Source organism: Sylvia atricapilla, chromosome 21 (assembly GCF_009819655.1).
Source record: "Sylvia atricapilla isolate bSylAtr1 chromosome 21, bSylAtr1.pri, whole genome shotgun sequence".
NCBI classification, from domain to species: domain Eukaryota; kingdom Metazoa; phylum Chordata; class Aves; order Passeriformes; family Sylviidae; genus Sylvia; species Sylvia atricapilla.
In genome coordinates, this window is record NC_089160.1 from 9,910,897 (window position 1) to 9,929,655 (window position 18,759).

Here is an 18,759-nt window from a genome sequence, read left to right on the forward strand (position 1 = left end):
TGATAGTACCCTTTAAAATCTCAGAGTCATTAATCTTTCTCCTCCTCTCACCTTGCTCTCTTCTAATACCCGTTTACCTGCATCTGATGGTATTAACTGTTCTCATCCAGCACAGGACATCAGAGAAAAAATATTTTACTTATATTCCACATCACTGACAATCTTTAGTCCAAGAGTTAGGCTAAGCCTTTAACAAAAGGCTACAAGCATAGCACAAAATAAATAGCCATTTCTTATAAGCCTCTTTTCCCTGCAAGATCCCCATCATCATTCTCCACCAGCAATAAATTTCTGTAAGAATTAAACATCCCTCACACCACCCCATTGATCAGTTACCAGGGAGATGCTGCTAAGTTCTGTCTCAAGGGAGAGTGCTGTATTTCCAAAGTCCCCTTATCAACAGGAACTGGAAAAGCCCTACATTTCTAAGCAAGAGTGAATTTTCAGAAGAGCTACTCTGCCTCAGAGCCATATTATTTTACACCATATTAAAAGCAGCAATAGTTGATGATCTTTTCTCTCAGCGCCTTTTTCTCTCCTTCCTATTACCTTGTACACTTCACTATATTAAACATTATCGGAAAGTTAATAGCCCGAGAAAGGCTTTTACTCCTCAAAGACCAGAAAATCCAGACACGCTCTCTGTCTGGCAACCTCTCTCATGTTTTAGTACACTGAATTCTATAACTGACTTATCAGATCAGAGACCTCAGGGGTTTGTTCATCATCATCCTAAAAGTCCCATCTCTCTTCTCAAAGGTCAGAGGGAGGTGCCACATTTCAGCCTACGTTTTGCTATTTTACACCATGAAGAAAACTTAGAAAATCCTTTCTGACAATGACTGGATTTTCTTTGGGTTTTAATTTAGCTTTGGAGAACAGTTGTAGTCAGATACCCTCAATTTCAAAGTCTAGATAATTAAAGAAAGGGCTCATTTACTCCTAAGTAGCTTGCAGAAAACTTTCTTCTTAATATGTGGCTCCTCTCCTTCGCCTCCTTCCTTCCTTACTCACTATTTGTAATTTGTTATATGCGCCTAATTAAATGTGGGAAGAAACAGATCTTAGGTCTCAAATTTCAGCTTATCTTGGTATTTGTACAAGATGTTCTCATTTTATAAATTAACTGACCTAAAACACAGAGAAGATTATAAACCTTCTGCAGGTTAGCACAGCCTAATGTAACTACTATAGTATTCACTGTATTATATGAATATTTTCATTTCATAGCCATACTTTTAACATATGCGGGAGTGGGAAAAAAAATGAAAGACATTTGCCTCCCAAGTCACCAGGTAAGCATAACATTAAAAGGCTTAGAGTGAAAAAAAAACACACTAGCAAAATGAGATGAGAAAGAGCATATCCATGGCCAACTGCTTTACCTGTTAAATATTGTCTGCAGGGTTAAGGAAAAGCAAGGAAAAAAAAGAATTTTCCTGTTGTGTCTGCTGTACAACTTCTCTGTATCAGTTATCAGATGCAAAATGCTTCATATATAAAGGGCTGCTTTTCCAAAATTTTCAACATTTCATTGAAATTGGGGGGAAGGTGGGTGGGGAGGGGAACAAAAGATATTTAGTAACAGCAAATTATTTAAAGGGCCTCTTTAGGTGCACACTGGCCTATAGTGTGGAAGACTAAGACAAGGAAGGCATGTGGGCTGCTTCCCTCAAGCCTCCACATTCTGGCAGCCAAGGAGCAGAGGATGGGCCATTGAAACACTTGAGGAATTAGGTGATATTTTATAAATTGCTCTGTTAGACTTTGGCACCTACACTTGATCCAAAAGGAAAAGACAAACCCAAGTCTGTCTTTTTCAGGATCTTGGGCTCTAGTTTCTGAACTGAAAAATCAGACCTAGAAGTGGGCTGTGCCTGCAGCACCAGCCTTGACGTTTCTTTCTCAGCCAGCCTGCGGAAAGCATCGGTCACGACCGTGAGGTGATCCATCGGGCGGGTGTCACCACAGACCCTGAAGAATAGAGAGGCTGGAAAAACCAAGCCAGACACAAAAGGGAAATAGACAAGTCTGGAGACATTTTCACCAAGATGATGAGCTGACTGGCTTTGGAACAGCAGCGTTTACTTACTGGCTGTCCCTGAAGACCCTCAGAAAAGTTCCTGTGGTCTGGTGCCTGATTAGAAAGGAGGGAAACCCCCTCCATCCTGCAGTGTAAATGTCAGGGCTTCAATTCCCATCCACTTGCTATTGTTTTATCAGATGCAAGGTTATTTCATCAGGGCAAAAGCATAATTAGATAAAGTAACCCAGAGCTTTGTTGCACTTGCTTATAAATCCATAGGAAGTCTGTGCTGGGGAGTGGGAGCAGAGAGCAGATACAACATCTCTGGATCATCACCTATCCAACAACAGCCTGTACTACAAGAGGAGTGAGAACACTAACTCAGGGAAACACAATGTCTCAAATACATGAGCTATGAAGAGTATACAGCAGGGAGGCAAATCAAATTACAAATAGGTTTTTTTCCTCAAATTTCAGCCAAAACACTTGAAATAATTTCGAAAGATGACCCCCATTCAGACTTCCTTCACATTCAGGTTTGCTTTTTAATTCTACATACCATGAAATACCTAGAGTTTCTAACATTGAGTTTAGCAATTACAGACTTCATGGCAATATATGCCAATATAAACAAACAATACGTTGGAAACCAGTATACCACACCTACTTTTGAATAATATGTGAAATATTATTTTTGTACATTTTAAGCCAATGCTGAAGGTCTCACAGGCTGCAATAAGGGGTCAAAGATTTGCAAGCACTATTCAGTTAAAAGCTGTAATTGTTTTATAATTTAATAATATATTACAACACTGAAGATTACTCAAAAGCTTTAACAAATACACAAAGTAGTTATCTACTTATCTATTAAGACACATTAAATATTACAAGTTATTCCCTGAAGTTTCCCCTATCTTACAATTTTCTTCCGAGTGCGGTTCAGAGAGATAATTTTAATGCTTACAATTCTATCTGATTTGGGATAGGTTCCTGGGCGACAAGAATGAATGTACTATGACCTTTTATAAGAGAAGAATATATTTAGAAATGCTGTTAGTCCTGCATCTTTCTGGCCTTATTTTACTCTTTTTTACTTACTAAGGCAGGAGGCAATACTGTCCATCCAACCCCACAAGGACATTGACATTTCATTCACTTCCTTCCCCACTGAAATGCATCAGCAGAAATTAAATTATAGGCAAGCCTTGAGCTTCCTGTAAAGAAAAAAAAGGGAGGGAGAAAAATACTGCTGTGCATTTTTGTTCTAATATTACATAACCTCCTGCATTAGTAGAAAGGAAATCCTGTTTGAACCATGAACTTACCTGCTTTTAACAGGCAGACACAGGTTATCAGACTATACTAACTGTATTATTTTGGAGGTGAGTTTACATAACAGAAGTATTCCTGCCAAAACTAGCAGAAGAGCTGGTGAACACTGTTGATTAAACAGATTTTCAACAAGATCTCTTCCCTGTTTGTAGCTGCCAAAAATCATTTCTGCTCTCTAGTCTGACTTACTTCTTTGCAACTCACTTGATGTAGAGACTCAAAAATGACCATTTAAGCATTACCCTCATACCCTGACAGACAGACTGAGCTGAGCTGGGACAGCAGCAGTGTTGCATGGAAATCAGGACTCTCTAGGGGAGAAAAATAATGATCAGTTTTGGTTTTATCTTTCTATGATCATCTGTGAAGACAGACAAGATATCTTTATGACTGAAATCTAATTTTCCCCTCTAAAAGTAATGTCATGCATTTCATCTAGCAAGAAAAACCATATGAATGTTAACAGATCTTGTAAATCCTGGTTCAAAGGAAGAATTTATCAAGTAATTGCCTCAGCATAGCTGCATTGAAAGGCCAAACTGTCCACCAGCAACAACTCAAAGGAAAAGAAAAAAGGAAAAAACACAAACTTTTGCCTAGATGCTTTGCCATTCAGATTCTGTTTCTGTGTGTACTGTTTCTCTTATTGTTCCACCTACAGTTGTCAGTAAAAATCTGAAGTAGCTCTAACAGGAAGCCACAGCTAATAAAGCAATTCAGTTACAAAGAGTATCATGAGTCCCCCTAAAAAAATCTTTCAGGACTGCTTCAGAATTCAGTTGCTGTGCAGAACATATTCCCATATTGGTTTCCAAACAAAAAAAGGAAGCTTGCTGCTATGGTCTTGCAAGAGGAAGAATAAATACAATTATCCCATGTCAGTCTAAAGAAATATGATCCAAGGTTCTCCCAGGCCACGGTGTTTCAACAGATCAGATCATTACAGCTGCCTGTAGGAAATGCAGACCAGCAAGAACTAAGAAGCACCTGAACAGAAAAATCACACCTGTTATGTCATTCCTCCCATGTTTAAATCTACTTAATTTAAGCAGTTTTATACCTTAGTTTAAGATATTAAAATTCTTAGTAATTAAAAGATACATTCAGTCAACTATTCCCTGTCTGCAAGGAGAAATAAACATATTTAGATTCTGCTTTCCTGAATGTACAGTGAACACTGATGACAAGCACCATTCTCCAGACTTGTCACCTGCTCCCAGAATGCTGGTACCCAGACCCCACTGCAGGAATCCCAAACGGGTTATCACTAATCCCAGTCAAAATGCACAGAGGACAATGGAAACCTCTGGAGAATAGGAACAGAACCTGGAAAAACATGGGGAAGAAACCTGGACATGAGAGGATACACTCTGGCTTCTTTCAGTAGGAATACTTGTTTTTCAAAAAAGGTGTCAACCAAAAAGGGAATTGATGCCAGACAGGCACTGCTTTGCTCCTAAGCACTGATTTTCACAGGCCTTCTGGCAGAGGAGAGCAAACTAACTGGGCAGAACTGGGACACACAGGTGATGTGGTGCCACTATTACCTTTTGCATCTTTTAAACATGTTTTCTTAGGCAAGATTTAATTCTTTATCTGGCCTCTAAAATACAGTAAATCAACAGGACATAAGAGATTAATAATAAAAATAGAAACCCCAATAATACTCAGAAATGTAAGAGCTACTGTTAGGTTTCACAAACTTTGACAATTTCCCATCTTCTTTGGGCATCTTCTTCCTGCTTTATTAACTGGGAAATATTTCAGAAGCAAATTTTGTTAGGCACATTAAAAACTGACCTATTAAAAGTATTACGTCAAAATTATTTAACTATGCAACCTTGTGGAAATGGTGTAAAACTTGGGAATGCAAAGCATGTAGGGATAAGATGATCATCCAGGTTTGTTCGATTTAGAACCATTTCTTACTTCTCCAGAAGAAATTTCTCATTCCAGTAATTTGCTTTATTAGGGCAACACGTCTACTTGTAGAGGGCTTTTTTTAAAAAAAAACACAGGAAACATCCAGCATAAAAAAAAGACTTATATTTCACTGGTAATGGCAACCCATAGCCTGAATCTATAATGACTTTATTAATTATACATTGTTCTCAATGCATAATTATGTAAAGTGTAACAAATTTAGTCTGATTTAATTTTCCCTTATGTAGCAAGAGTACATCCATATTTAATAAGACCATTATAGCAAAAGTGAAAGTCTAAACACTCTACACTGTCCGCAGTTATGAAGACAGTAAATTAGAGCTCCAGTATGGGTCCTTTTAGAAAACGCAACAATTAAAACTGTACCCAAAAATTATTTTAGTGGAGGAATAAAAAATACTAAACACCATGCTCCATCATTTTTGCTACAAAGCCAGTGATATTTTCAAATTTACATCAGTGGGATTTCTTCTACATTAGCTTCTAGGTAAAACACTAAAAACATAACATTGTTTCAATCTGTCTGCAACAGGCCATTCACTTTTTAAAGTATTCTACCCAAGGCTTCCAAGCATTCTTTCCAATGGCATTTCAGCTTCCTTCTCCCTGGCATTTTAAACCACATCCAGATTGCTCCAGAACCTCTTCATTTAGACCCTCAATTTGTCCGTTGTATGGTTTAGTCAGTGTTTTAGATAGAAAATCTAGAAGACCGACCAGAGATAACAAAGGAACAGCTCCGTAGGAAGGAAGCCCAGGAGCACAGCAAGATGTTTGTGTAGGAAACACGCCAGGAAGTCACATCACAAACAAACCAGAATGGTTGCTACAAGCTTAGATCTGAGGCAATGGGAAAAGAGAAGACTGCAACATGACCAAAATGGAGAAAGGGCAAAACAGTGCGATAAATTTCCAAACTAATACTTGTTTCTCTCTGTAATGTTCAAATATAAAAACCCTCAGACTTCTGTCTCCAAAAACTCCAACTGCAGTTTGTGAGAAGAGTTCCTTACACACATTAGCTTTATCAGGTTTTCTTCTGAAGTGTCAATGTATATCTCATGCATCAAAAAAAGCAAATGTATTTAAAAAATATTAAAAAATAAAAATAAGAAAAATCATCCTGCTACAGCAGATGCACCACTAGGGAGTCTGCAAAACTTTATGTTCTAACATCAAAACTCTATTGAATTTTCCTAAGGACATTAAAAGGATAGTTTTTAAAAGGATAAAAGTACATTAAAAGGATAAAAGTACACAACTTTTGTAGTTCTTCCTCCAAAAGGAACTCTAAAGCCTAAAATACTCTATTCAGTCTAATGCAGCCCTATACTTAAAGCTTTGCCAACATCTCAGAAACCAATTTTTTAGAAAGTTCATAGCAGTTCTTTTTTTCCATGATATCCAGTTTCCACAGCTTTCCATTTTGAAAAAGCTCCAGAATAGGAGCAGTACAGAGAAGGACTTTGGTGGCTGATTTCTACTGGGCTCACTGAGCAACAGGTGAGGTAGTCTAAGCTCTCACATGCAATACTCCTGTAAGAATTTGCTTTTTCTGGATCTCTTCCATCTTTTCTATATCCAATATCTTCATGAAAGCAAGTCTAGCAATGTAGAGAATGTAAATACTCATGAGAATGTAAATCTGTGCATTTGATTGAAGTCAGCCTGAGTACATCAAAACAGACCTAGAAATAACTCAGTCTGCTTCTGGTAAATGACGCTTTGAAGCCATATTTCACCCATGCTTTTCTCTGCAACTTCCCAAACTAAAAGTTTATTCCTCTACTGCGTGAAAAGTAAAATTCATTGTAGATTTTCTTCTCTTAAGATATTTCTCATTTTAAGCACTGCTGAGTGCATGAAGTTCGGCACATGAAATATCAGAGTGCAAAATAGTCTTCAAGGCCCTCAACATAAAAATCAAATCTGATATTTATAGCTAAAAAAAAAGCTGGAGATGATGCATAAGGAAAACTCAGAAGAAGCCCAAAAGCATCAAAAATATTAAATTAAAACCATTTATCTGAAGCAGAAGATAAGTTAAAGGAGTTCACAAAAGGAGAGAAAGTGAGACAGTGATGAATATAGCAATTTGGAAACTGCGAAAGAAAGAAAAGCGTGAGGAGGAGAAGTTATGAAGGAGGGAAGCAGAGAGGAGTACTAAAATGAGAGACTTCAGAGGGAGGAAAGGGAACTCCAGGTAGCTCTGTATGCATCAAATTACTTTCCATGGAAGTAAAACAGAACTGAGCAACGTCATCCCTCTTCTGACTTTATAAAGCAGGCTGAAAAATATTAAGCTGAAGTGTCTGCTCTAAAACCATTGCATAAACAGCTCATTTCCCTCACAGAATTTTCAGTTCCATTATCTAAAGGCAGTTGACATATTTACAGCTTTGACACTGAGGAAGGCAACAATCTGGATCCAGCACTTGTGAAGCAGCACTGTGGGACAAGCCACCTCGGTCCTGGCCCCAGCAGAAAAAAGGCTGCTTTGAAATGCCATGAACAAGCCACCACGACAAAAATTTTAGAAGGTTTTGAGACTTAGCAGTGAATTCAATCCAACTATTACATTCCTGCATAAAACATGGAACAATCAGGAGAATTCTAACCCATCCATTTTTTTACCGCCAAGCACAGACTGGAGGCCCCTCTGTATGTGAGGTGAAAAGATTAGCACATAAAATTTATGAAAATGTTTTCCTTCCTTTAGTACCAAGGGAATTTATATAATAACCTGGACTTCAAGCACATTCCAAACTCACCAGATACTTAGACTACATGCTGTTTCCTGCAAGCTCTGCTGGCTGGGGCAAAACATGTTCTTTCCCTTCCAGCCAAGTTAATGATGCATTTTGGATCCTTGGCTGAGCAAAGAGCTGACACAGTGCCAACATGAAGATGCCAATTAGAACATTTTACCATGACAGCCGCTACATGTTCCAAAGAATCTAGGGATGTTTTAACATCTTTTCTGGGAACTGAGTTGTTACCAAACCCTGTGGGTTCACATGCTTCTCAAGAAAAGCTAAATACTCTTCCACATCAGAGATGCAAAAGGGTAGAATCAGAAATGGGTCCCAAAGCTATTTTAACGCTGAGGTGGAACAAAAACTAGAAATGAGTAAAGAGCAAATTAAGTCCTTGTTGGAAATTCACTCAATAATGAAGAAACAGAGTTTGCTGGTGTCATTTTGCTTTTTGGAGGATTTGCAACCTTCTTGATGCAACCTACTTGTGACTGACAGACTGACTACACATGATTTGCACTTTTATGAGGAGGAAGAATAGCAACAATCCAGTAAAAAGCAGAGCAGTGTGTTACTCTTTCCAACAGACATTCCACCAGGGACATTGCAAAGGATGGTCTTAACGTAGACCGTCACCAATCATTTGAGCAACTTGTTTTCTAGTTCACCAAGGTTTATAAACCCCTAGGCCTACCACAGAAGACAGTATCTGGGAAAAGACACGAATCACTTACATCTTCATGATAAAGGTAGAGCATGGAGCTGAATGGCTTAAGAGAAAATAAAACAGAAATTTTCCTACAGAGTTTTCTTAAAATCATTAAAAACATTCTGGCCTGGGGCATCCAAGCCAAGATAAACTGAAGGGCAAGCACCTTCGGTCTGCTTTGAACCAGAGGCAGCTGCACCAGGAGCTCCTGTACTCAGCTACAGATATACAAAACCTCTGTCCAACTCATGGGGATTCCTGCAGTCTTGTGCTTTCCTTGGAGTAGTGCAAAAATTCATTCTGAAGCTTCACGCATACAATAAAGGGAAAGTACAAGGATGAGAAGATATTATCATCTAATCAACCAGCAAATGGACTTTTCCATACTGCCTCGTGGAAACTCATCCTCAGTGTTCACTAGGATGTAGAGAAACATCTCAAGCATCCTATAGGCAGTAAGAACTAGCAGCTATTGTTAAGCATCTATTAAATTCTATATGTTTTCCTATAAGGGTTATACTGTGTTGAGCCAAATGGCTCGAACTTAATTTCATCAGTCAGCCTGAGGCCATGGGAGTGCAGGAGTGATCTATTATGTGTCTTGAAGTAATTTTAAGAACCATTACCAATTTTTGAGGCAGTTTTATTTAATGGCATCCATCACAGCCCTGCATCCCCTCATCGGTCCTGCCTCAGCACAGCCCTCTCTCAGGTAGGATAACCAAGCCTTCAGATTCCAAAGGGCACTGGGAACATGTGCCCTGCAGCAGCACCTCAAAGGTCAAGCTTTAAAATTAGGTTTTGCTGTTTCACTTCATACAAGCAATTCTGGACTAAAAGCTGTCCCATCTCTTATCCACGCTGAGTGGTAAGTCATACTGTGAAAGCCCTGCAAGGCGCACTTAGCAATGATTTCATTTTTTACTACTAACACATTCAGGCATTCTCCTTGAGCCAGCACAAGAATATTATTTACACTACAGTTAGGAAGTAGACAGATGCTGCATTTTGATTGGTTTCATGTATTGTACTTCTAGGATTCAGAATTTGCACAATTGGCTGAATACCCCTGAGACTCGTTACTAACTACAGAGCAATCTAGACAAATGTTACTGTTCTAATCATTTGTACTCCTCAAAGGTATCAGCCATGCAGCCGCAGAGCAACACCTTCAAGGTAGATGTGAAAGACTTTACATGCTTATCAATTTGCATAGTGGAAACAGCAATATACTTCCTTACAGTTAACAAATGAGATGCTAAATTTACTGCCAATGTTTTTACAGGTTGGCATTTGCAATTCACTACATTCAAATCAAAATGTAGAGGATGGCCTTATGACATTTAGCAGAGAGGTTTCCAGCACTATATATATCGGCAGTAATATCTTTCCACCCTAAATAACCACTGTCATTTGCAACAGTAGGCTCAATTCTGACTTCATCCAGATGCATGGGAGTTTATGCATGAGCTCCTGATTATGCCTAGACGTTTCACTTCAAGCACAGAATGTGTGCACCTCCATATCATCAGATAGTGGCAGTCCTTGTAATTATCTTGTCTCCTTCGATTTTTCTTAGGCTTTCCAAAGATTGCCCTCCTTCTCAGAAATAATTATGCCCAAGAAAATTATATTCATTAAATACAATGAGGCAATGCTAATATCAAGGCCAAGGAAGGAAAAGGGACTGAGCTTTTATCCTTTTCATTCAAGGAAGCGGAATGGGGTTTTTTTTATTGTAATCCTGGAATGAGAAAAGAGCAGTCTCAAGTTTTAAAACTCATAAATCTGCAAAGCAGTATTTTTTACACAGACTTCTTAAGCTTATCTTTAAGATTTCAGATTTCTTCACTGAATGAAAATATTTCTGTATCTTCCAAAAAACATGATTCCTGGGCTAAACAAGTACCTATGTAATACCCACTCAATGCATTCAAATATCCAGTGAGATAATTCATACTTCCCCCCTTTGCCATTTGCATTTAAATAGCCTGGCATTTTGCTGGGAAGAAAATTTTGTTTAAAAGGCTATAACCTGTATTAGTTATACTTTTGTGAAGAGAAAATTAGAATTACTAAAATAATTATACAAAAGCTCTCGAGAAACCAAGAGACACCAACAACAAAGGCTAAAGCTGAGCTAATGCAAAGTTCTTTGACTCCCTAAGATCTACTCAGTATTATCTGCAACTTTGGAAGTGATGCTATTCCTCTGTAAGTCCAATAGCTCTATTAAACTGATAACATATGTCTATATATCTTAGGGAAAAGCAATATACCCTGCTGTGAAACACTATTTCTGTAGTATCTTGGAGAAAAGATAACTTTTCCCACAAAATCATTTTTCACGTCCACAGCATTGTCTTCTCCTTTAAACAGGATATAATATGATTCCATAGACAACTTCAAAAATGAGTGTTCCAAGCCCACTTTTTATACAAAAGCTGCCCACCTCAAGAAATTATTAAAAACAGAAATGCATGATAATACCCAGAAAGTGAATGGCAAGACTGAGATCAGCAGAGCTGAATTATTTCAAGTTATTTTCAAGGCAGAAAAATCATCTCCCATGGGTTAAGAGTCTAGCTGAGAAATAGCATTTTTACAAATAGTCACCTTTATTCTCACTTTTCCCATAGAAAAGTAAGTAATTTGAAATGCTAACCATATCATAAGACCTTAGGAATGGTAATTTCCCACTTTTTCCCCATAGCAGTTTTCTTTCCACTCTTGCTCAAACACAAATTTCTTATTGTATTTTCTCTAAACTTCTCTAGAAATACTTAGAAAAAGCTTTATATATGGATTGTAATGATGCAAAGACAGAGGCAGCAGCTTCCGCAATGCAGGGAACTCTTCAGAGCAGATGAGACCCTCCAGACCTCTTCATGCTGTGAGCATCACTGACATCCACAAGGACAATGGCCTACTGTACTTTTACAACTTCCTTTTCATTTAATTTCCCATTGAAGATGTTTTTGAAGTATTACCACTATTGTAATGAGATAATATATTACTATAATCCCATTGAAACAGAACAACTCAGAAATTATTGCTGTCAGCCATATAACTGCAGAGGTGATGCTCTCAGCTGCTGGGGTGGGAGGGAAGCAGAGCCCCATCCAGACTTCTGCTCCAGCACAGAGAGGGACACACCAGACTTGGTTTGGGCTCAAACAAAAGCAATAAATAAGGTCTCCTCTAGCCCAGCAATAATCACCTTCTGCTCAGCACTTGGAGTCCTAAGCAAAAGCAGGGTCTGCATTACTGCCTGCACATGCGGCACACGTGTCTGGATTTGCTACAGACCTGTCCAGGGAGGCAAATCTGTGTCCCACAGACTGAACAGCAGGACAATCCCACACAGTAAGTGAGGAAAAGGAAAAAGAGGAGGGAGTTCAAAGAAATTTCCAGAATGAAGATAGTAAGGTCCCAGGTTAATCACTTAGCTCTAATAAAGGGAGAGACTAGGGAACTGCATAAAGCCAGGACTTAAACAAGGGATTCCTGAGCATAAGGAGTGTCTGAGCGAAGTCTCTGCTGTGACTGGTTAAAGCTGGGGATTTGAATGTAGGCCTGGCACAATCCAGTAAGCAATATAATCCAGTTATCAGTGCCTAACAGGGACAGGACTCCTTTGGAGCTGTGCTACTTATATAAATAAATGTTTACTTGCTGGCAAGATACAAAGATAAGTCATGACTTAGAGCCAGTTTATGACAGACTACAAGGTTCACTGTTCTTCCCACAAAGTTTTAATTTACTAACATGAGGACAAGCTGCAGCCGCAAAGGTTGAGAACAAATCCTTAGTGAGTCCCAGAGCACAGCCTTTCATTCTTCTTACCAAGAGTCTTAATCTGAAAGGTATCATAAAAAACAACCTAGTAAAAATGTATCTAGAGAAAAAATTGATAGCAAGCTCATAACCTTCCCAAAATGCAAAGAGATAGGTAGTTTACAGAGGGACAAAATAAAGCAGAGTTCCCAAAATCCCCCAGATTTTTAAGAAGCTAGATATTTTACAATGATTATAATTCTGAAAATTGATGCTAATTCTGAAGAAAAAAAAAGTAGATACTGCTTTCTCTGAAGGTACTGCTGAAACAGAGTCCTGAGATTCACGGCATGACATACTATGAAAGTACACTCATTTGCAAGCTACTGTATGCTCAAAACCTGCGTCAACCCCAGATAGAACCAACACTCCTATTTATAACAGTACCTTAAATAGTTTTATTGCTGTATCCGGGAGTTTTGCTTTATTCACTTTCAAGGACACACTGAAACTCAGATGGTTTCTTTTCCCTTTCAAAATTCTAACACTTAGGCCAAACCGGAAGAGCTGGACCAAAAAGAGAGCTCACTGGATGCTCACTCTTTTCTGTTGAGTCATTTCATCAGTTTACAAGGCACAATCCAGGGAAGAAGGCAGTTTAGCTATAACGCTAATTTGGCTGACAATACAAGACATTTGCTTTTTCCTCACCAAAGGCAGCAGCAAATGCTTTGTTCAGTTGAACTGATAGCAGGTTCTGCACACTGCAGATATTAATGAGCGGCGGGGTTTGGGGGATCCTGGGGCCAGCACGGGGGGTCTCCTCGCCCCGGCCGGTCCCAGTCAGCACGAGGAAATCGCCGCCGCCATCGTCTCGGTGCCCGGAGCCCCGCCAGGACCCCAGCGCAGCGCCGGCTGCAGTCGGAGCAGCAGCGGCTCCTGCCGCCCGCAGCGAGCCCCGTCGCTATTCCAGCTCCAATGCCGCCCTGGTCCCGAGACACACAGCCTGCTCGCCGGGGGAGTGGCGGAACCGCTCGGGACCCCCAGCCGACACCGACAGGACCCGAACCAGAACACCTGGCCCCATTCCCGGTCCCGCCTCAGCGCCGACAGCAACTTTCGCTCGCCTCAGGTGTGAAGGGGCGGGACGAGGCCGCCGGCGATGGTCCCGCCCTCATCCCGGGCAGCGCGGGGCTCTGTGAGGCGGGGCCCAGAGGCGGCCGGGGACGGCGCCGGACAGTGCCGGGGGCGCGGCTTCGGGGGCGCGGGGCGGGTCCCTGCGCGGCGGCCGGAGAGTTCCTCAGCGAGCCCATAGAGCAGCAGCTACTTCCGGCATCCTTTTGAATCCCCGCTTGAGGATTCACGATTGGCGGGGTCGCTGAGGCATCGGCAGCGCTGATTGGACAGCGGGCCCCGGGAACCGCCCCGGCCCGGCCCCAGCCCCGCCTGGCCCCGCTCCCTCGGCACCGGCCCGGCCCCCACCAGGCCCGCGCTGTAGTAGATTTCTGTTTAGTTTGTGTCTGAGAAGTGAGATTTGTGCTGGAGAGGTGCTGTTGGGAAGAAAGGATGGAGTAAGTCTGCTCCGAGGATGTGCAAGGAAGAACTACGTTGTAGGGGAGGGCAATATTTATAAACTGTCTCTATATTTCCCTGCAATTCTGGGTGTTTGGATTTAGCCTGGGCTTGTCAGCTAAATCATAAACAGCCAGCTCTTGAACTCTCAATGAATGTTTGAAACACTTTCACAGAAAGACAAGGTAGTAATGGTTCCAAAGGAAAAATTGTAAATGAAGGGTTACAATTGCTGGGGAATTTCCTTAGGAATTATGAACCTACCTCACACGTGCGGAATTTAGGAGGTGGAATCCCAGTTTCAGCCTTGGGCACCTGCGGGAGAAGAGGGGTCCTTACCCATAGCAAGGAAAGCCCGGAGCCCCAGCGGCTCAGGTGCAGACAGTGACCTGTCCAGGGAATGAGCAGCGAGTCCTCTGTGCCCCCGCCGTCACACTCGGGGTGGCAGCCGCTGCTGGTGAGAGTTGTCACAGGACGCTGAGGGGTCCGAGCAGCCCCAGGTGAGAGTTGTGCAGGCTAATGAGGGGGTGGGTCCTGCCAGCACTGCTTAAAAGGTGAGCCTGACCGCCCTTTGGCATGGGGCTGCTGGCGGAGATAGGTTTTTGCTCGGCTGCTGGCTGTGTCTCATGGAAGGGCAGTGAGATCATCTCAGAGGGGCTGGGGGACCCCTTGGATGTGGAGCATTGCTTCAGGAGGTGCCGAGGGACAAACCTTTGTGCCGAGCAGCAGCACAAAAGGTTGAAATAGGTTTTTGTTTTGTGTGTAGTGATGGGATTGGCATATATGGTGTGCTAGTGTTGTCTGAGGATTTAAACTTTTTTGGTTCTGATGTGTTTGGTTAATGATTTTATACAGTTTGAAAGACATGGGCTTTTTCCTTTTTATTTGGTTAGAGGCAGGTCATTTTAACTTGGGCGGGGGGGTGTTATAAATGATTAGAAGCCAATTCAAAATAACAATTTATTTAGCAAATTTCCAAAACCAAATTAAAAAGCCACGATAAAATTGGACAGCATCGATGGAATGCTGGGTGGGCAGTGACAGTAGCAATGGTACTATCCAATCTCGACTACACACACTGGGTCTCGGCATATGGTTTGTATACAGTTTATTAATCCTGAGGCTAAGTCCATTGAAAGTCCAAATATTCATGTATTTTTTTTATTTCCAAGAAAGATTTTGAAAGGGATTCCTGTAAGTATGAAAAGACAATTCAGGAGTCTTCCCAGATTTCTTCTTTGGGGTGCTGATTTGATCATCCTCCGGATCCCCCATCAAGATTGATATCAGATGTTGAGCAGCTGTGAAGTGGAGGCCCATCCTTGATGAATGGGCCATCTCCAGTCTGGCCATGTCATTTCTGTTGTAAATGTTGTGGTTTTACAGCTTGCACAACAGGCCTTGGAATCTCAGAGATGTCCTGGAGTACCTTTTTAATAGATCAAATCTTTGATACATTATATACATGAATTTATCCATTATATTTACCACAGGGGGGTTCTGGATATATATTATGGAGTATTTTTAAGAGGACTGGACATGGGGTTATTTTTATTATATTTGGTAATTTGACTAGGGGTAATAAGAGTTGGCTTTTTTTGCTGGAATTTTTTTGGGGGGAGTCATCCATTTGAAAATTTATATATTTATGCAGTTAGTGTAGTGGTGTTTCTGGTGTAACTCTAAGCATCTGTTATTGTTTGTGTGTTTTAGGTGGTTCACCTGTATTACACCGAGATGCCCTGACCAATTGGCCTACAGATCTGCTAAGATCATGCATCGATGTTTGATTTTATTTATTGTAGCTGAATAAGAGAAAGCAGCCTGGTGACAGCAGGAAATTCCCAGAGAGCAAGGCAGCCTTCTTTGGCATCCAGTGTAGATTCTCATCCCCAGACATCCAAGAGATAAGTGAAGGGCTTGGAGCCACAGAGGGAATGAAAGTGAGGTGCTGGGTTGGGACTTGGCAGGAGGAATTTTTGAGTCAGGTTTGGAGATGGGGATGTCCAAGATGTGACAATTTAGAATACAAGTGTACCATCCCTCACCCCACCCCTAACGCAAACCCTGAGGAGTATCCATAAAGACGTGCCTGTTTCCCTGAGAGCAGGTGTAGGTAGGTACCCTTTATGCAGGACAATGCCAGAAGCCCTGAGGTGTGCAGACATTAACTCTAAGGTTAGGGCCAGGCAGGAAGCGATAGTGGGGAGCAGGATCCAACAGAGTTGGGGATAATGGGGGTTTCCTGCCCCACCCACCCTGGGATTCCCCGTCTCTCTGCAGTCGGTGGAAGTGCTCCTAACCCCTCCTCGAGGTGGCAGTTTGTAAGGCTTCATGCCTTTGCCGCCACGAAGAGTTTGGCTCTGTCAGCCTCTGGCTTGACTCAGGGCCACGCTTAGGGTAGGTAGGGAACAACTGTGGAAGCTCCTGTCCTGCTTTCAGGACAGCTCTTGGCACCCTAATGGATCAAGAGTGTCCCCGGCTGTGAGGTGCAGGGCTCTAAAGAAGTAAGGTTCGGAAGGGGCACTTGACAGTGACACACAGAGGCTGAGGGAGGGCTTGAGAGGAAAAGGAGTCAAGGGCTAGAGAGCACACAGTGAAAATCAGGGGTACAGGCTAGAACACAAGTTGGAGTACAGGTATACCAGAACTCACAGTACTGCTACCAATACTGTGTTTCTCTGAGGGCAGGTGCAGGCAGGAACCCTAATGCAGGACAATGCCAGAAGCCCTGACAGGTGCAGGCATTAACCCTAAGGCTAGGGCTAGCCAAAAAGTGAAAGACTGGGGGCAGAGTCCACAGGCTTTGGGTTCAATGGTGATGTCCACCCTGCATTCCCTGTTCTGCTACAACCGGGGATGATCACACCCCTAATGGTGGTTCTGGTGCATGGACTCAGTGCCAATAATACTGCTAAAACCTTGACACTGTGAGTGTCAGCCTCTGAGTGCAACTGAAGCGTGCTGCCCAAGGGCCCAGGTATGCTGAGGAGAGACAGTGAGTTGCAGAATTCCTAGATTTAGCTGACATGCTGCTAGTGTTATGCTTTGATACTTCATTTTCTTTGTTGTAGCTGACTAAGAGACAACAGCCTGGCAACAGCAGGAATTTCCTGGAGAGTGAGGTGGCATTCTCTGGCACCCAATGTGGATTTGCATCCTCAGACGTCCGAGAGATAAGTGGAGGGCTATGGCTCACAGAGGGAATGAAAACAAGGTGCTGGGGCAGGGGTCACTCAATTTTTGAGTCAGGTTTGGAGACAGGGATGTCCAAGATGTGACCTATTAGGCAACATCAAGGAGAAGTCTAATTTTTGATCACAATGCTGAGGTGTGCAGGGCAGAGAGGTCCCAGGGCATGTCGTGTCTCCTGTCTGGTGTGCACTCCATGTCTTTTGGGTGTCTTGTCTTTCATGTCTTGCCGTAGCCCTTCAGGGGCCTACCAAAAATCCAGGCATCGGTCTTAGCATTTCTGATCTCTGCGTTCCTTGGCCAGGCCCCTTTGTCTTGGCTGCTCAGACACGTGTCAGAACCCATCTCTCTTCAAAAGCATCCAGTCTGATGCCTTTTCAGGTCTTGTTCTGAGCTGTGTCGACAGCTGTGCACTGCCACCATCCATTCCAGCAGATTAGGTCTTGTAGGAATGCAAAGACAGCTAGAGGAATCTGACCATAGGATTCTTGGGCATCCATCTCTGCGTTTCTTGGGATAGATCATCCCACTGGCATCTTCTTCCAGCAGGGTTCTCTGAGCCTGTCGGTCTTACCTCGATCATCTCATTCAGAGTTCTCTTGGTCCTCAATGTCGTTCTTCTTGCCGAGAGTTTTGTGTTCCCTTGTTTGTCCTGCCCTGTGTCACGGGTGTCGGTGTGTGTTTGGCCTGGAGCTGCTCTGCCCTGCTGCTTAGTCTGGGTGTTGGGGTAATAGGACAAATACTGGGGACTTGAAACTTGTCATGTAGGGTGTAGTTGGCATGTAGAGGGTATTCCTAGATTGACTCAAGATGTCTGGAGCTGTCAAGTTATCCTGCAGCACTCTGACCTTTGTCCTAACTTTCTTTCGGATGCAGAAGGATAAAATCAGTGGCAGAGCACCCCATCCTAGGTGAGAAGGCTCCCCTGAAAAGGTCAGTCTTTGCAGAGGAGGTGTAAATGGTGACTTTGTTACAGCGCTGTTCTTTGTCTTTATCTTTCAGAGGTAAAGCCGGATATCAGCAGTCAAGATGAAGTGGGTGTGGTGAGCAGTGATGGATGGAGAGAAGCAGTTGCTATTGTTCAAGCCTCACTCGCTGGTACAACTCTAAGCCTCTGTTATTGTGTGTTTTAGGCAGTGCACTTGCTTGATGCCGAACTCCCCTCTCACCAGCCTGACTACAGACCCAGTTCGCCTGGCTCGTGAGCCCTCTGGGAGCATTACAGGACTCTGTGACGAAGCCTTGATCTTCTCCATTTGTAGGCACCATCCATGTAGGCTTGGATAACGGCCGAGCAGTTGGGGTTAGGATTCGAGGAGGTTAGGGAGGAGAAGTGAGGGTCCCCTGGAGTTTCAGCAATGCCACATCACCTTGTCTGCTCTTAATCCAGGCAGACCCAGCGATGTTGGCATTGGCCCCTGAGTGCAGCCAAAGCACGGGGCTAGAGGACC